Source organism: Cibotium barometz, chromosome 57 (genome assembly GCF_041138505.1).
Source record: "Cibotium barometz isolate CiBa-2024 chromosome 57, ASM4113850v1, whole genome shotgun sequence".
Classification (NCBI taxonomy): domain Eukaryota; kingdom Viridiplantae; phylum Streptophyta; class Polypodiopsida; order Cyatheales; family Cibotiaceae; genus Cibotium; species Cibotium barometz.
The window spans coordinates 17,261,897-17,280,409 of NC_141102.1; positions in this window are offsets into that span (position 1 = coordinate 17,261,897).

Here is an 18,513-nt window from a genome sequence, read left to right on the forward strand (position 1 = left end):
ACAAGGCAATGGTGCCATTCCCCCCCTTATTAGATTTGGCTTGGTTTGGTGCATTATCATTGGGGAGAATGGCAGTGGTGCCATTCCCCCTCGAAACAAAATGCCAAACCATTACCATCCCCTTCTTGGAAAATTATATGTAGAAGATGGTAATGGAGGAGGAAAGAGTGGTACTATTTAAGAATGACAATGGGGAGGAATGATTCATTATCACATTCATATAGATTTTCATGTCCTTTGGTAAAACGTCACTAAAATAATCATGTCTTTCACAATGTACAAATAAAAAGGACACAAAGTAGAAACAAACTAGATATTTCTTGGAATATTACTTACATATCTCAATTTTAAAAAGACATTTATAAATGGAGTCTTGTTATTACTTCACTATCTCAAATTAATCATAACATAGATTCACATGTCTTCAATTGTAACATTAAAAGACGTCAAAAGATTTATACAGAGATATGAATGTGCAAAAGTCAAAGTTGTATTAACAAAAAATATAATCCATAACTTCTAAATTACAACTTGAATGATAAAAAATTAACTATTCATAAGCACCTGCAATGTTTGCAATGAACAAAGTCTTCCTCACACACAATTAAACATGTTGTTGAAAAGACACAAAAGCATTTATATTTGAAGTGTAAGACAGCATTGGCACACAACACATAAAAATGACATTTTGTAATGAATGAAAAAGTATTCATAGTGTTATGTAATTAATCAAACTCATAGTCTACGAATAGCTCCTCACCTATACAAATATCATCTATGGTTTCAAAATTGCTATCTCTCAACTCCTCCAAAGCTCTTTCTTCATATAGTATCCTTATAGTGGTAGTTCTCTCCAAATTACATACATCATGTAAGCCCCTTGTTGTTGATGTTGCATCATCTCTTATACTTGTAGTTCCCATCCCATCTATGTTTATTGTATCAATAGCATTTCTCACGCCCTTCATTTCTGTGAAGTCGAATATTAAAAATAGTTAGGTAAATACACTTTTAAAAATACTCACCAACTCTCCATTATCATAACTATTTACACTAAATTTTTAATGGAAGTATAGCACCACTTCATTCTCTCCTTCATCAGTTTGGTCCATTGTCGTATAGGAGAGAATGGCAAGGTGTTGTTCTCCCATCCTTAACTAGGTTTTGAGAGAGATCGTCACTCTCCACTTTTCCGCACTAGAATGAAAGGGTTTAGGATCCTCTATCATTGTGGAGAATTAAAGTGGTTCTATTCTCCAATCCTCTTGGGAAATTTTATTTTAGGGGTCAATGATGGATTTGGTACCATTCTCATTAAGGGAGATGGTAGCCCCATTACTTGGGGAAAATGACATTGTGTAATTCTCTCCTTCAAAATTCTGGTTTGAGATAAGAAAATTATAAGAAGAATGGCAGTGCTACCATTCTCCCCCTCCTCCCTCCAAAAATCAAAAATTGATGGGAAAATTGCACCATTGCTACTCTATCTCTTATGTAAAATCGAGGAAGAATGGCAATGGTGCCATACTCAAGTTTAATCATTAAACTTTCCAAGGGAGAATTGTAGTTCTCCCATTATCTCTACTCTAATTATAATGAAAGCATAAAGCATGGGTCTATTTTGTTTGGTGCATTATCATTTTGGAAAGAATGCTAGAGGTGCCATTCTATCCCCAATCACAATGTCATATTATTAAAGGAGCCATTCCCCATTGAATATCTCATTTGAGATAAGAAACGAAGTGGTTGCATTATCATTGTTGGGGATAATTGCAGTGGTCCCATTCTCCCTAGAGCTAAAATGCCAAACCACTACCATCCCCTTCTTGGAAAATTAGTTGTAGTTTATGGTAATGTAGGAGAGAAGAGTGGTACTAATACAATGGGGAGGGATGATACATTATCACATTCATATAGATTTCCCTATCATAAAATAATCATGTCTTTTGCAACACACAAATAAAAAGAACACAAAAGAGAAACAAACTAGATATTTCTTGTAAATTTTTTCTTACATATCTCACCTTAAAATAGACATTTATGAATGGAGTCCTGTTATTACTCCACTATCTCAAATTAAGCATAATAAAGACTTACATGTATTCTATTGTAGCATTAAAAGACATGAAAGGATTTATACAAAGATACGAATGTGCAAGAGTGAAAGTTGTATTTTAAAAAAAAACATAATCCAGTACTTCTAAATTACAACCTAAAGGATAAACAATCAACTATCCACCAGTACTTCTAAATTACAACCTAGAGGATAAACAATCAACTATTCATGAGCACCTTCAATGTCTGCAATGCTTATGAATTGTGGAACTTAAGCAAGATTCTCTTTCGTTAAAGGCTCCAAGGGGTGTCTTGGTGGAGATTCTTGGTCATAATCTTTATTTGCCTCTTCTGCCACGCAACCTTAGGTGAATCAACCTTCTTCATGCCAGGCCACCCCTCAAGCTTTGGATCTTCGATACAAAATTCACACAATTTTTATGCATCTCCTTGGCTTGGCGATTATTGTTCACTAAAGAAACCACTTTTATGTGGTTTGCCAAAGATCTCAATGAAACCCACCCACCACCACTGAAGATATCAACAACATGCTAATATTTTCTACATAAGTTATTGATGCAATCACCTATGACATTATCTTTTAGATGACCCTGTGCATCCTCCATATCTTCGGTATCATATTGAACTCCTATTAAATTGTATGGCTAGGTGGCTTCTAGCACGTGCTTGTATCCACAAAACTTTCTTGGCTACAGAAGGTAAGCACAATGAATATCTCTGTCTTTCCCATGAAAGGGGCCTTGTCTGGATTTCACACAAATCTTCGGGACCATCTTGCATGTTTACTTATAGCATCTTCCAGACTTATCAACTAACTCAAATTGATAAAATACAATAGAATGATTTGTTTTGAAGCTAATGTAACCTCCATCAAGTCCTTGATCACCATTCCAAACCTATCATCATCCCATTCCACATCATTGGCTAGACTCATAGAGGTGTCAAGCACACAATCGAATTGGAGAAAGCTCTCCATGGAAGTGGCGTGCAAGAAACAATTGACCCTCCATCTCCATATTTACTATGCAAAACCTTCCATGGAAAACAAGATTCGAGATACCTTATCTTGCATTAATGATCCATTCCACATATTTCACAGCTATAGGAGGGAACTCAGGGGTTTCTTTCCTACTTGTAATTTGACCTTCAACCAAGGATCACAACATTTGCACAAGTACTCCTATTGTTCTTGTTAAATTTAATAACAATTTGCAAGCTCGCGCTATTGATTGGACACCTTCGATGAGCATTTTGTGTTGAAGATCTTTAGTAATTCTTCCTACAAGACCTTATCTTGCTTCATCCTTATTGACCTCTCTGTAATGTCAAAAACATTCCTATCTTTTCTGTACTTGAATAATACGATGTTTCCATTCTCGATTTCATCCTCGAAGCATGACATAAATATTTGCTCTATTATTTAAAAGCAGATAGTGGGCATGATATACAACCAATGCTAAGAGTTTAAAAAGGTCAACCTATAGGTGTGCAAAGGTAGAATCCTATTCATATAGATATGTAGAAGATGATAACTATGGAGGCTCTGAGTAAACCTAAGCATGTTAAAAGAGTAGTCCGACATCATATAGCCTATGGGTGTAAATTTTGAAGCACAGAGGCATTTGTTTTAATGGAGAAAATTTTTGTAAATATGGATAAGGGTGGGGCGAGAAGAAATTGTAGCCTGTATCATGTACATATGTGGTGGTGGCAGAAATTCATAATGTGCATATGTTGATGTTTGATCTAGATAGCCATTATCATGAATGTAGGTGATAGTATATCTAAGAGTAGTATAGGAATGATCTCTAGTTATAATTATTGAGATTACATGTAAAGGATGTTGAGAGATGGTATGTCTAAGGGTAGTGTAGAATGAACTCTTGTTATAATTATTTGGAGGACATGCGAAGGATGCTAAGAGATGAAATCTTTGCTCGCGACATTGTGTTTGTGTACAAAGAGAAAAGAGAGGAGCTTAAGCTTGGAGCTTTCACGATGATGGTAGATTCAAGGTCCCCTATGCTGGAGAGCATTCTACAACATATAAGCATGATAGAGTCTAGGCTTACATGGAGCCCCCTCTTGGACATAGATGGTTCCACCATGTGTATTTGCTTATAGTTTTTCAGGTTTAAAATTGAATTGTAGAGCAAAAATCAAGATTGGCAAATTAATCAACTCGTCGTTTTCCAAATAAATGGAGCCTTGCACATTAGGATTAAAACCAATGGATTACAAGTTATTATGGATTATCTCATCTAGCTCTTCTCTTATCATGAATTTTTGGCATCTACTTTGTAGCGATATTATTTATGATACAAAGGTGACATGGTTACATAGACAAGTATTTTTTTTAATGACCCTTCTCTCAAATTTGTAGTCAAAGTTTGCGACCATATGTGTTTTTTAGGTCCTTAGCCCGAAACCTATGTTCAACCTATATCACCTTATCTTAGGTATTTTTTTTCTTTAATTCTATGATTTATAAGATTTTTTAAGATTTTATTTCTACTATCTACTATTTGAAATGAGCTTTTACAGATTTATTGGTGATTAAAATAAAAATAATTCTCATAAAAAATGTAAAAATATTTCAAGATTGAGAAAAATAGCCTCCTTAAAAGTTGATGTTTTACAACATCAAAGTTGATGCAAAACATCAACTTTTCCACACAACTTGATGTTTTGCATCAAAGTTGATACAAAATATCAACTCCACTATAAAACTTGATGTTTTGCATGAAGTTTCAGATGCTCCGGAGAAGAAAGTGATTGAATCAAAAGTCGATTTTCACAAATGGCCTAAATTTTGAGTACCAACACGACTATGTTTCGATGCGATGTGCAGATGTCACAAAGTGATTTGCTAATCAGCAAATCGCTTTGTGACGTCTGCACATCGCATCGAAGCATAGTTGTGTTGGTACTCAATTTTTGTGGAATAGGTTGTTTGAGCATGCCATCGTGGAGAGAATTGATAAAATAGGTCGTTTGTGAAAATCCATCTCTGATCCTCCAATCTTCTTCTCTGGAGCATTTGAAACTTGATGCAAAATATCAAGCTTTGTGGTAGAGTTGATGTTTTGCATCAACTTTGATGCAAAACATCGAGTTGTGTGGAAAAGTTGATAACACCATATTCGTGAGTTTGGGAATCTTCCAAGTCCCATTTTTGTAATACTAAAAAGGTGGGACCCGATTAACATGTCTATAAGTTTCTCAAAACCCTATCATGTGACCTATCATTGGAAAGCGCTTGAAAAGAGGGATCTATTAAGCTTTAAAGCGCATAATTTGGAGTAATGGTGTTCAAGTTATGGCAAATCCAAAGTTTTGACCACGTGTAATATGGTGTTTGATGTTTTGCATCAACTTTGATGCAAAACATCAACTTTTAGGCTAAAAGTTGATGTTTTGCATCGAGTTGATATAAAACACCAACTTTTTTATAAAACTTGATGTTTTGCATCAAAGTTGATATAAAACATCAAGATTTATAAAAAAAGTTGATATTTTACATCGAGTTGATGCAAAAAAATGAACTTTTTCACAAAACTTGATGTTTTGCATCAAAGTTGATGCAAAACATCAAGTTGTGGGAGTTGATGTTTTGCATAACGTTGATACAAAACATCAAGTAATGTAAAAAAGTTGATCTTTTGCATAGAAAGTTGATGTTTTGTATATAAAGTTGATGTTTTACATCAACTTGATACAAAATATCAAATTTTCATAAAAGTTGATATTTTATATTAAGTTGATGAAAAACATCAACTCTTAGCTGAGAAGTTCTTATTCAGCATTCAGTTGCCCCGCAAATGTTGTAGCTAAACATGAACTCTTATATGAGAATTTCTTACTCAACTTTTGCATAGAAAGTTGATGTTTTACATATAAAGTTGATGTTTTACATCATCTTGATGAAAAACATCAAATTTTCATAAAAGTTTATATTTTGTATTAAGTTGATGAAAAACATCAACTCCTAGCTGAGAAGTTCTTACTCAGCATTAAGTTGGCCACAAATGTTGTAGCTAAACATCCTTACCATGTGTAGTAACTAGTAGGATTCGAACCAAGTCTTTGCCTAATATTTTACAAAAAAGTAATTTGGAAAGTATAAACTTATGTTTCTTAAAGCGAGCTTTTTCATGCGTTCTAAACTCATTTAATAACTAAAATTACCTTTTAATCCCTTTTTGTCACATCAAGGACACATCTTCTTTAAAAATGAGTGTGTAATTATTTTTCAAAATTAGATAATTTTTAAATAGCTTATTTATGATTTTTTAAAATTCATCTATATGTAACTCTTTTTAAAAAAGTATATACTATCAATTAAGAAATTATGATACTCAAGAGCTTCAAAATGGATTTTGATACTACTCTTATCAAGAGCCAAAATTAGGGTTTTATAATTAAGATAATAATTATATTAAGATAAGGCTTTTGTAATATAATCATATAAATAGTTTTTTTATAGTTGCACTCTGTAGCACATCCTCAATCATGCTAACATGACAGATGACCCAAGGAGTCTCTTCCAGTGTATAAAAATAGAAGAAAAAAATGTATGTATGAATAGTGAAGAAGAGGATGCCTGGTTTACCTTCTCAAGAAAAGTCACATCAACTAATGATAGTGTAGCAATCATTATGAGGAACCATAACTATGCCATGAGCTATATGTTTAGAAAATAGCTTCTTTTCATGGTTGTATCATTTTTTTAATGGATTGAAAATGGAAATAATAAACATTGTCTCTATTTTGGCATGTTTTTTGAAACTTATTGTTAGATTTTCAATTATAAGCTTAAAAAAGTAAGCAAAGTGAAGTCTTTTTTTTCATGTCCATTTTTGTAAGAAACATGTAAAGTGCCCAAAATATTATCGTTTTTTGGTAGTGTTGTATGCATGCATAGACCACCTTTTTTTTAAAAGGTAAAAAGCTGAACTTTTTTGATGAAATCTTTGAAAGATGCCAAATGTTTCTCGTTTTAAGGAAATATTACCTATTTTGTCTGCAACAATGTTAGGGAGAGTGGTACTGGTGCCATTCTCTTTTAGTAAGAAGAGGATATCACTTTAGAAAAAAAGAAAAGATATCAAAATATTGATATAAAAAGGTTTTTACTTACATCCCAATTTAGTCGATCTTTGTGACCTTTTACTAAGTCTTGTGGTGGCTTTGGTGGCCCTCCAAACACCATTCACTGTGCTTGAAGACGCTGCAAGATGTCGATATAGTCTTGATTCTTTATGATAGTTTGTGATTCTGTGTTGGCCATGGCTGATATCTTGCAACTTGCCTCGATAGGAGCATCCATTGTTCCCCTCCACAATTCTTTAAGAATCCTTTTGCAATCAATATATACAGAATGTTGCCCATCAAGAATCCAGTATTTGTATTTCTGTAGTTTTTTCTTCTTCACCTCATGCTTAAGCATAGGAGTTTTTGATCCCTTTTCCTCATGGAAAGGCATGGCGTATGCATCCCATCACCTTCAAGGGAGGGAATGTCACCACTAACATTATCCCCTTACATTCAAGGAAGAATGGTAGTGGTGCCTTGCATTCTAGGAAGAATGGGATTTGTGCGATTCTCAAGGCCTCCCATCACTTCATAGGGAGAATGGCACCAATGCCATTCTCCATTACATTCAAGAAATGGTAGTGGTGACATTCTTGAGGCCTCCCATCCCATCACCTTGGAGGGGAGAATGTAAAATGAAGAATGGTAGTGGTGTTATTCAGCCTTTTACATTAAAAGGAAGAATGGGAGTGGTGCCATTCTCAGTAATGGAAAGCCTTGAGAATGGCACCACTACCATTCCCCCTTACATTCAAGGATGGATGGCAGTGGTGCCATTCCCCTTACATTCAAGAAAGGACGGTAGTGGTGTCATTCTCTGGGCCTTCCATCACTTGAAAGGGACGAATGGCACCACTGCCATTCTCAAGGTCTCACATCCCATCATCTTGCGACATAGAGAATGGAACCATTGCTATTCCCCCTTACATTCAAGGAAGAATGTTCAAGTAAAAATGGAAGTGGCTTCCATTTGCAAGGCCTTCCATCAACTTGATTAAAGGGGAGAATGACACCATTGCCATTCTCCCCTTTCAAATAAGGAAGAATGGCAATGGTGCCATTCGAAAGGCCTCACATCACCTTCAAGGGGAGAATGAGACCATTGCCATTCTCCCTTACAGCGAAGGATGTCCATTCTCCCTTACATTCTAGGAAGGAAAGCAATGGTGCCATTCTAAAGGCCTCCCATCACTTCATGGGGAGAATGGCACCACTACCAATCTCCCTTACATTCAAGGAATGGGAGTGCTACAAAGATTCTAAGAGGTGCAAATCCAACATGTTAAGAGGGGTTTTAATCAAATAATTGATGCATTGGAAACAGCGGGGTTAGAAGGATAATTAAAGACTTTTGTCATGCAATGAAGTATTATAGTTTGCCTATGAACTACACTATACCCCTCTAGTTAGGACTAGAACTGTCGATTAAGAAATAATAATATCCTCCTTTTAGGGTGAGTTCCAAGGCCCTTTTCCACTTTCTTGTTAAAAGTGGTGGTCAAAATCTTGTTGTAAAGACCTACAAGATGTCCCTCCCCCTGCCTAGATTCAATATACTCCTCTATGAGTGTGTATACCCAAATGAATACAATCAATACAACCATAGATGGTGGGTGGACAAGAGTAGTCAAGTTTGTGATGGTAAAGAATTATGAATTTATGACTGCAGGTAGTCCATGCGTATTGACTTCCATACCCATGAGGTCTCGAAGTTAAGAGCTTGTAACAATATCCAAGATTTTTCATATTGTGAAAATTTAAAAAAAACGTTTGGCATAGTCTCCTTTGTATTTTAGATGATTTTTCAATTTTTACTTAACAAAGTAGCATAAATGTGTAATAGATGACATATCAAAAAATAAAAAACTTACCCATTTGAAAAACTTATCCATTTCAGAAATAGTACCACTCTTTCATCTTGAGGGGTAGAATGGCACCATTGCCATTCTCTCGGCATTCCATGACCTGAAAGGGGAGAATGGCACCACTACCATTCTCAAGGCCTCACATCCCATCATCTTGAGCGGTACCATCCCCCTTACTCTCAGGGAAGAATGGTAGTGGCTTCCCTTCTCAAGTCCTCCCATCACCTTGAAGAGGAAACTGGCATGACTTCCATTATTCCTTACATTCAAGGAAGAATGGCACTGGTGTCATTCTCCCTTACATTCTAGGAAGAATGGTAGTGGTGCCATTCTCAAGGCCTCCCATCAATTCATGGGGAGAATGGCACCACTACCATTCTCCCTTACATTCAAGGAATGAAAATGGTGCCATTCATGGGGAGAATGGCACCACTACCATTCTCCCTTACATTCAAGGAATGAAAATGGTGCCATTGTCTAGGCCTCCCTTCCCATCAACTTGAAGAACTGGAGAATGGCACCACTGCCATTCTCCCTTACATTCAAGGAAGAATGGCAGTGGTGCCCTTCTCCCTTACATTCTAGGAAGAATGGCAGTGGCGCATTTTCAAGGCCTCCCATCACTTCATGGGAAGAATGGCACCACTACCATTCCCCCTTAAATTCTAGGAAGAATGGCAGTGGTGCCATTCGAAGGCCTCCTAACACGGAGAATGGCACCACTTCCATTCTCCCTTACATTCAAGTTATGGCGTTGGTGCCATTCTCAAGGCCTCCCATCCCATAAACTAGAAAGGGAGAACAACAACACTACCATTACTCCTTACATTAAAGGAAGAATGGCAGTTGTGCCATTCTCAAGGTCTCCCATCACCTTGAAAGGTAGAATGCCACCATTGTCATTCCCCTTACATTTAAGGCTAGATGGCCCATTCCCCCTTACGTTCAAGGAAGAATGGGAGTGATGTCATTCTCAAAGCCTCCCATCAACTTGATTGAAGGGGAGAATGGAATGAGTGCCAATATATGGGCCTTCCATCATGGCATCACTCTCTCAAGGCCTCACATCCCATGATCTTGAGGGGTAGGATGCCACCACTGCCATTCCCCCTTACTTTCAAGGAAGAATGGCAGTGGCTACTATTCTCAAATCCTCCCATCACCTTGCAAGGGAGAATGGCATGACTGCAATTCTCCCTTACATTCAAGGAAGAACAGCAATGGTGCCATTCTCCCTTACATTCTAGGAAGAATGGTAGTGGTGCTATTCTCAAGGCCTCCCATCACTTCATGGAGAGAATGAAACCACTTCCATTCACCCTTACATTCAAGGAATGGTAGTGTTGCCATTCTCAAGGCCTTCCCTCCCATCACCTTGAAGCGGAGAGTGGAACTGCTGCCATTAAGCCTTACATTAAAGAAAAAATGGCAGTAATGCCATTCTCAAGGTATCCCATCACCTTGAAGGGGATAATTGCACCACTACCGTTCCCCTTACATTCAAGGCTAAATGGCCCATTCCCCTTACATTCAACGAAGAATGGGAGTGATGTCATTCTCAAAGCCTCCCACCATCAAATTTATTGAAGGGCAGAATGGCACCAGTGCCATTTGGTGGACCTTCCATCACTTGAAAGGGGACAATGGAACCACTGCCATTTGGTGGACCTTCCATCACTTGAAAGGGGACATTGGAACCACTGCCATTCTCAAGGCCTCACATCCCATCATCTTGAGATTACAACTTTTTGTTGTATAATATGAAATAAAAGGCAAAGTGGGTTGACTTGTGCAAGGGCAAAAAATGAATGTGAATCCTCGCAAGCAAAATACCGTGACATCCCCCATATAATTCAACATCTATTTTGGTGAAATGTGCTCATGTGTATGTGCAATTTTCAATAGATACCTAGTCATTTTCTACTCATAACCTTTGCATCTGGGTATGTGGGTCTACAAAATTTAGTTCATTTTGTTTTTAGATGGACCAACAAGCAATCAAGGGTCTTATTGAAGCAAAGCTACCCACAAATTTCCTGGAGTCCATGCATGATGCATTTTCTCAATGACTTTCTTAAAGACATTAGAAAGTTGGATTGGGTGAAGGACACCATTGATATAGGCAAAGAGGTTATTTAAGTACTTTGACACTCGCTTTGCATAAAATATCATGTGAAACCAGCCCTAAAGTAGAAGGTGGCATGCCATGATTAGGAGTTCATTAGAAAAAATATGGACTCACAAAAGGGCCCTCTAAGAAAATATTAACAAAAGAATAGGCTAGCCAATGAGAGAGTTGGGATTCTAGATCCATGTTACATGGATATTTTTAAAGATTCTTCCACCAAATCTTGCAAGATCAAGCTAGTGGAATATAATATTGGGACCAAATATTAAAAAATAAAAGAAATGTCATCTGTGAATTTTGAGCCTGCACCGTTGCTATAGAGCCCAAATTCACAGTGTTCTGACACAGATTCCCTTGCCCTTCACGAGAAATTCTAATGCATTGATAACAAATAATGTATTTTTACACATGATTAAAGGTGTTTTTATCTTGTAAATTACTCTTTTTCATAATCAATGTACTCAACTTCATTTTAAATGCATCAGAAATAATATTGAGTGGCTAGGGGAGCAGTCCTAGAACAGTGCAAATTTTGAGCGAGTACCACTACTGCAGAGCACCTAAATTTGCATTGCTAGTCCTCCAGGAGAAATTTTGATTCATTAGATGACAAACAATGTATTTTTACACATGATTAAAGGTGTTTTTATCTTGTAAACTACTGTTTCTCACAATTAGTGTACTCAACTTCATTATAAATGCATCAATGTACTAAACTTCATTATAAATGCATCAATGTACTAAACTTCATTATAAATGCATCAATGTACTAAACTTCATTATAAATACATCAATGTACTAAACTTCATTATAAATGCATCACACATGATCCTGAGTGGCTAGGAGAGAAGTGCCAGAACAGTGAGAATTTTTAGTCGACATCGCCGTTGCAAAGGCCAAATTCGCACTCTTCTGACACAGCTTCCTTGGTCCTCTAGGAGAATTTTCGATGCCTTTGGTGACAAACTAGTACATGATAGACACTCCATGTTAAACAAACATGATCGCACCAAGACATTGTAAGCGAAACTTAAAATTTAAATTATCAGAAGGTTACAAATGAAAGCCTGATAGGCTTATTACAAAGGGGGGTTTGAAACAAAAGGGGGGTTTGAAACAAAAGAATTGCTTCAAAAAGCAGGTGAACGTCTAAGATCTCTAGATCGTGTCTCGCTTGCCTCGAATATGCCAAGCTAGTTGCATGTCCTTGATGTTGTTGGCTATATATAGAATGTCTCTATATATAGTCAACACTTGACAGAAATGGTAATCCTCTTTGCATGTATTGCAAGGAGATTGGTGTCTTCAAAAACCCCAACAAGGTAAGCCTTGGGGGTGACTTCTTGCAATGCTTCAAGGGCAATCCTCTGCACACACGGAACTCTGTTCTATATCATTGGAGAATCTCCTTCACTGTGCGAGTGAAAGGGACTCTTCTTATCAGCAACTCAGTGTTCCTCTCATAAAACTTGATTTCTTGTAGAGCCCTATGCCCTTGACACATCCTTCTCCTTGGAGCTCTCTCTGTTTTGTTGGTGCGTTGGCGAGACTGGGACTTCCTTGGCTTGAAGAGCTTGACCTTTCTCCAACTCAGTGAAAGGGACTCTTCTTATCAGTAACTCAGTGTTCCTCTCATAAAACTTGATTTCTTGTAGAGCCCTATGCCCTTGACACATCCTTCTCCTTGGAGCTCTCTCTGTTTTGTTGGTGCGTTGGCGAGGCTGGGACTTCCTTGGCTTGAAGAGCTTGACCTTTCTGTGATTGCATGCACTTTGCAGGAACCTCTCCTTGGTCTCTCTCATAGTCTGAATCCTCCTCCTCTTGTTGCTGCTATGGTACTTGTGTATCAAGTTCCTCCCAGGTAGGTAGGGGACCTTGTCTTGGTAGTAGGGTCTTGCCACCTATGGTGCTGCGCAATGTAGGAATGTTTTCACCAACCCAGTCAAACTACTCATCATCGGCCTCTCTGTCTTGATCTCTGGGGTGGCTGCATTATTGTGGGGTCTTCTTCATGCGTTTGCTCCCACTAGAAGGGCCTGCATGTATGTGCATTGGTGTTGCTGCGGGAGGAGGGTTGGACTCTGGTGATCCCATTGGGCGTGTCCTAGAATCCAAGGGGTCACCCTCTTTTGTGGTGTCGCCACCAGTATGTGGTCGTTGGGTGCCTTACACTGTGTTTTCTAAAGGCATAGTAACACGTGCGGTGTTCTTGTGGTGCGTGCCATATCCATGTACAACTATGCCTATTGTGCTAATGTGGTGATGTGCTGCTGTCCTTATGTGGGTGCCTACGTAGATCTTGAGCTCAAGCTCTCTAAAAAAGTGAAATGAAAATGAAGTGAGCGAAGGAACTATTAATAGTTTTTTTTAGGGGGCAAAAGAAAACCCTAACTAAACTTATTTTCTTGGTCTTATTACATCTAGATTTGTGATAGTGCATGCACAACCCAACACCTCCCTTCTCTCCTCATTCGTGCACGTGAAGCACCATGCCGATGGGGAGCATTGGTCTGCATTCAAGCCGAGCATGACTTTTTGCAGCCTTGTGTGCCTCTTACTGCGCAAGCTTTGATTGTTGGGCCCACTCCTCCCTAACCAAAGGTTGTGCAATAAAACTAATTGAACATCTCTTGTAGATAGTTTATACATGTTCCTCCTATACAAGCTCCACCTCCATGTCTTGTATTTTTAAAATAAACCCCTCTTGCTTTATAATGTGATTTCTCCATCCCTTGGGTACTCTACATGTCGATCTGCATTAGTGTGTGTATGTGTTTAAGTGTTTGCGTGTGTGCATATATATGTGCATATTTGTGTGTGTCTATGTGTTTGTGTGTGCGTGTGTGTGCATGTGTGTGTGTGCGTGTGTGCAACCCTGTCCCTCAGGTACTATGTGGTGCATGTGTGTATTTGTGTGTGTGTGTGTGCCCCTGCCCCTAGTGTAGTGCTGGTGAGTGTGTGTGTGCACATATGTGTGTGTATATATATCTGCACGTGTGTGTGCACACCCTCGCCCCTCCTATGACATGTGTGTATTTGTGTGTCTGCACGTATGTGTGTGTATATATATGTGCACATGTGTGCACCCCCACCTCTCAGGTAAGGTGTGTGCATGTGTGTACACACATGTGTGTGTGTGTGTGTTCCCATGTCCCTAGGGTGGTGTCATGTGTATGTGTACATGTGTGTATTTGTGCATATGTATGTGTGCATGTATGTGTGTGTGTGTGTGTGTTACATGTGTGTGTGTGTGTGTGTATGCATGTGTGTGCGTGTATATTATATATATGTATATAAGTGTGTATTGTGTGTGCATATCTATTATGTGTGGTTTTTATATAAATATATATATATAAGTAAAATCAAGCATACTTGGAAATTATCTTACAAACCCTTGTCTCTCTGAGAGCTGCTATAGCTCAATGAAGAAACTGTGTGAGCTTGCTTCTATTGTCAATAGTTGCTTGGTTATTTGTGATGATGTTAGGCTTTGTCTAGACCCTTTGCTGCTCCCTTGGCTAGCTAGGTTAGAAGACCCTTCCTATGCTGCTCAGCTTGCTGTAAATCCTTAAAGGCTACTAACACTACTACAAGATGACCCATTTCTGACACCTAGTATCAACGATTTTCGTGCCATTGAAATACCCGTCGATATAAATGTTGAAATACGCCATCAAAATGATTGTCGAAATAATAATCGTCGGAGAGAAGCATCAAAATAAGCGTTGAAATGACAATCAAAAATTGCATCAAAATAAGCGTTGAAATAACAATCAAAAATCGCATCAAAATAAAAGTCGGAATAACCGTCGAAAACTAATTTTTGTTATTTGTTATTTTGGACTTTTTAAAAAAGTAAGTGTAGAAAAAGATAACATTGACAAAAACCAGTTCGTCAAAAAACCTGGTGCATACTCAGATCACTTGCATGTGAACGACTTTCTTGCATGAAATTTGCTTTGACACCGCAATCAAATGTTGTTCTCTTCTTATCTGTTCGCTCCACTCGAAAGTGATGGCTGTGTAACCAAAGTGCACCAAATTTGTGATATTGCAAGCAAAAGAAGATCATGAAATTGTATCAAGAATAGAAACTTATACAAGACTATGTCTTATGGTTTCTTGTGTACATATAAAACCTCACTTACATGGTAATCACAACCATATGCAAGCTCCTCCTCCTCATTACTTATAACCTCGCCACTTTGTTTTGCTTGTTGTATGGTTTGATGAAGCCATCTACTAGAACGAAATTTTGGAAGTTGAGAAAGTGAATCTAGGTATGGCAATGCTCTAGCTACTTAACTGTACGAAACTCACTAATGCACTTCTTTATACGCCGCTGCTCTTCTTTCATTAAGACCCAAGATGTTCTTGGGAAAATCACCTTCCCATCAGGTCTACTTCGTGCCCATAAGTGCTGCATGTGATCCACCTCTTGTAGATCATCCCTTTGTGCCTTTCTCTCTTTAGCACCTGTGATGGTTTTCCAAAGCATATCGACTATGTTCTTGAAAATGTGCATAGGGTCAAGAAGATGATTGACTAGAAGATCACTTCGCTATGGGAGTAGATGGAAGATCACTCCACTATGGGAGTAGATGGAAGATGGAAAGCCGCTTCATTCAGGGGGGATGAACAACTTGGATCTTCTCATGCCCTCCTCCAGTAACTTGGCTTTAGCACACGAGGAGGCCTCCCTAGAAATCTCTCTCGCAACTCATGGTTGTCAGGGAGATACTTTTTGTGGCCCTTGTAGACAACCTTCTTCAAAACTCTTGAGTACCGGGCCTCTAATCCAGGCCCACATATATGGCATGCATTATAACCAGATATTGAAAGTCATGCCAAACATGCTAATTGTTGTGATGAGATTGCAAATAATATAAAAATAGCAAAATCATGAAATTAAATCAGATCAAGAAATCTAAGAATAATTAACTTACCAAAGCATTCTCCATAGCCCGCCAATAATGCATGGTCCACATCTATATCTAAATTCATTATAATTATTTATGTTATAGGTATGTGGATATGTGTAAGATTGAGTAAAGTAAGGAAAAGTGCTTCTAAAAATAGAAAAGTAGAAAAAGTTGAGCTAATAAAAGACTTTTCATTTTATCTTGTGATTAACATTGATTTTAAGAAAAGCGCCCGTGTTGCCGTATCATAAACAATGCAACGATTAACTTTCGTGTTTTTAAGTTTAGAGCACACAACCGAGTGATGGGCAATTTACCAAAGCTGTCCTAAATTTGTGTTGCTACAAAGGAGGCCCTATGGTGCTGCATCTTCTTCATCTTCACATATTATCTTTCCCTTGACGGATACCTTTGAGATTGGGATTGTGATTGAGATTGATATTGATATTGATATTGAGATTGAGATTGTGATTGAGATTGTGATTGAGATACATGTACATGAAAGACTGATTGCTCGGGGGTGGTTGGGAGGTTCGAGCTCTGCACAAGAGTCCTCCTCTTGTAATCTATTGTATGAAAAATAGATATAATCAAAGGCTCTATTCTCTCTTCTACTTCATCAAATATTCTCTTATTATTTTTTGTTGGGAGGGTTATAAGTGGTATCAGAGCAAGCCGACTCCATAATTGGGTGGAGATGGAAGATTTTGAAAGAAGAATAAAGGAACAAGATGAAACGATTACGCAATTGGCTTCAGACTTGGGAGCCAAGAGAGTGAAGAAGGCACCTATTGATGATGAAAATATTTACGTCGATTTGAATGGAGCAGGCGGTTCCAACCTACCAACAAACAAACAACGAGAACGACCTGCGGATGAAGACCCTATGAAATCGCTCGAGGTTAAAAGAAAGTCGTCAAGAAGGCCAAACTCAGTAAATTCAACATCAATAAGAAGATGGGATAGGACATAGAAGCTTGGCTAGAAGAACTCGAGGATTTCTTTGCTCTACGCAAATTCTTGGAGAAAGGGAAGGCCAAGATTGCAATTCTGTAACTCCGAAGTGTTGCAAAGTTATGGTGCAAGTCTTATATGTAGACGTGAGTACTATCAAGACCTGTTGGATGGGTGAAATTTCACCTTCAAGCAAAAAAAAGGTATTGTTCTCCTCTTTATTACATGGAGAAGAAGATGGAGTTTTACAACTTTAAACAGTTTGAAGATGACACACAATCTGTTGGTGGATGATTATAAAGAAAAATTCATGCAGGTCCATAAGTATGCATCAGAGGGGACTGGTGATGCTTTGAAGAGAAAATTCATAGAAGGACCACGGGATGAGCTACATATGATATCAAGTAAAAATAACGGGATGCATAGATTTTCTAAATGTTGTTGTGAAAGCATAATTTTTTAGGAGATGGAACAATTCAACGAAAAGAAGGCAGCAAAATCAAAGCTCATCTTCACAAGATAATAAAGCCCATCCAATGCTTTATGTGTCTTTATTGAAGAAATATGTTGCTTATGTTCATCGTATTTTATAGGATAACTTAAGTGTGATTGAGAAAGGAGGTTTGCAAGTTTTACTAGAGATCATTCTTAATTGATAGTCTCGCAAACCTAGACATATAGATATAGTTCAATTTTAGCTAAATAGATTTTTTATATATTAGAAGATTCCACTTCAGTAGATTTAGATGCATTGCATTCAAAATACTCTTCTTTCCAACTCTGAGGACATAGTTTTTTGAATAAGGGGAGATTGTAACAGACCGTATATTTCCCATATTTTGTTTCCCACTTAAGTGCTAGCTGGGAAATAGCTTCTTAAGATAGGGGAGTATGTGAGGCTCTATTTTATCCATCTAGTTTTTAAAATCAATAGATAGAGAAAGAAGATATCTAAATTCATTATAATTATTTATGTTATAGCTATGTGGATATGTGTAAGATTGAGTAAAGTAAGGAAAAGTGCTTCAAAAAATAGAAAAGTAGAAAAAGTTGAGCTAATAAAAGAGTTTTCATTGTATCTTGTTAACAGCGATTTCAAGAAAAGCGCTTGCGTAGTCTTATATCAAAAATGATGCAATGATCAACTTTTGTATTTTGAAGCTTTCGATTTGGAGAACGCACGATTGAGTTATGGACAATTTACTGAAACTGACCTGAATTTGTGTTGCTGCAAAAAGGAGGCCCTCCACTACTACACGATGTAGATGTTCTAACAACAGTTTTCGACGATTATCATGGCATCCAAATAAACGTCTATAATCCTGTCTATATAATCATCAGTAAGCATGCCCGTTAAGATTGTTGGAATTTTCGCCGCTGTAAAAAACGTGGCAATGAAAGTCAGAATTTAAAAAAAAACTTATTTATATCCTTACCAATATAGATGTTTCTTTCTCACTTTTGGTATATAAAA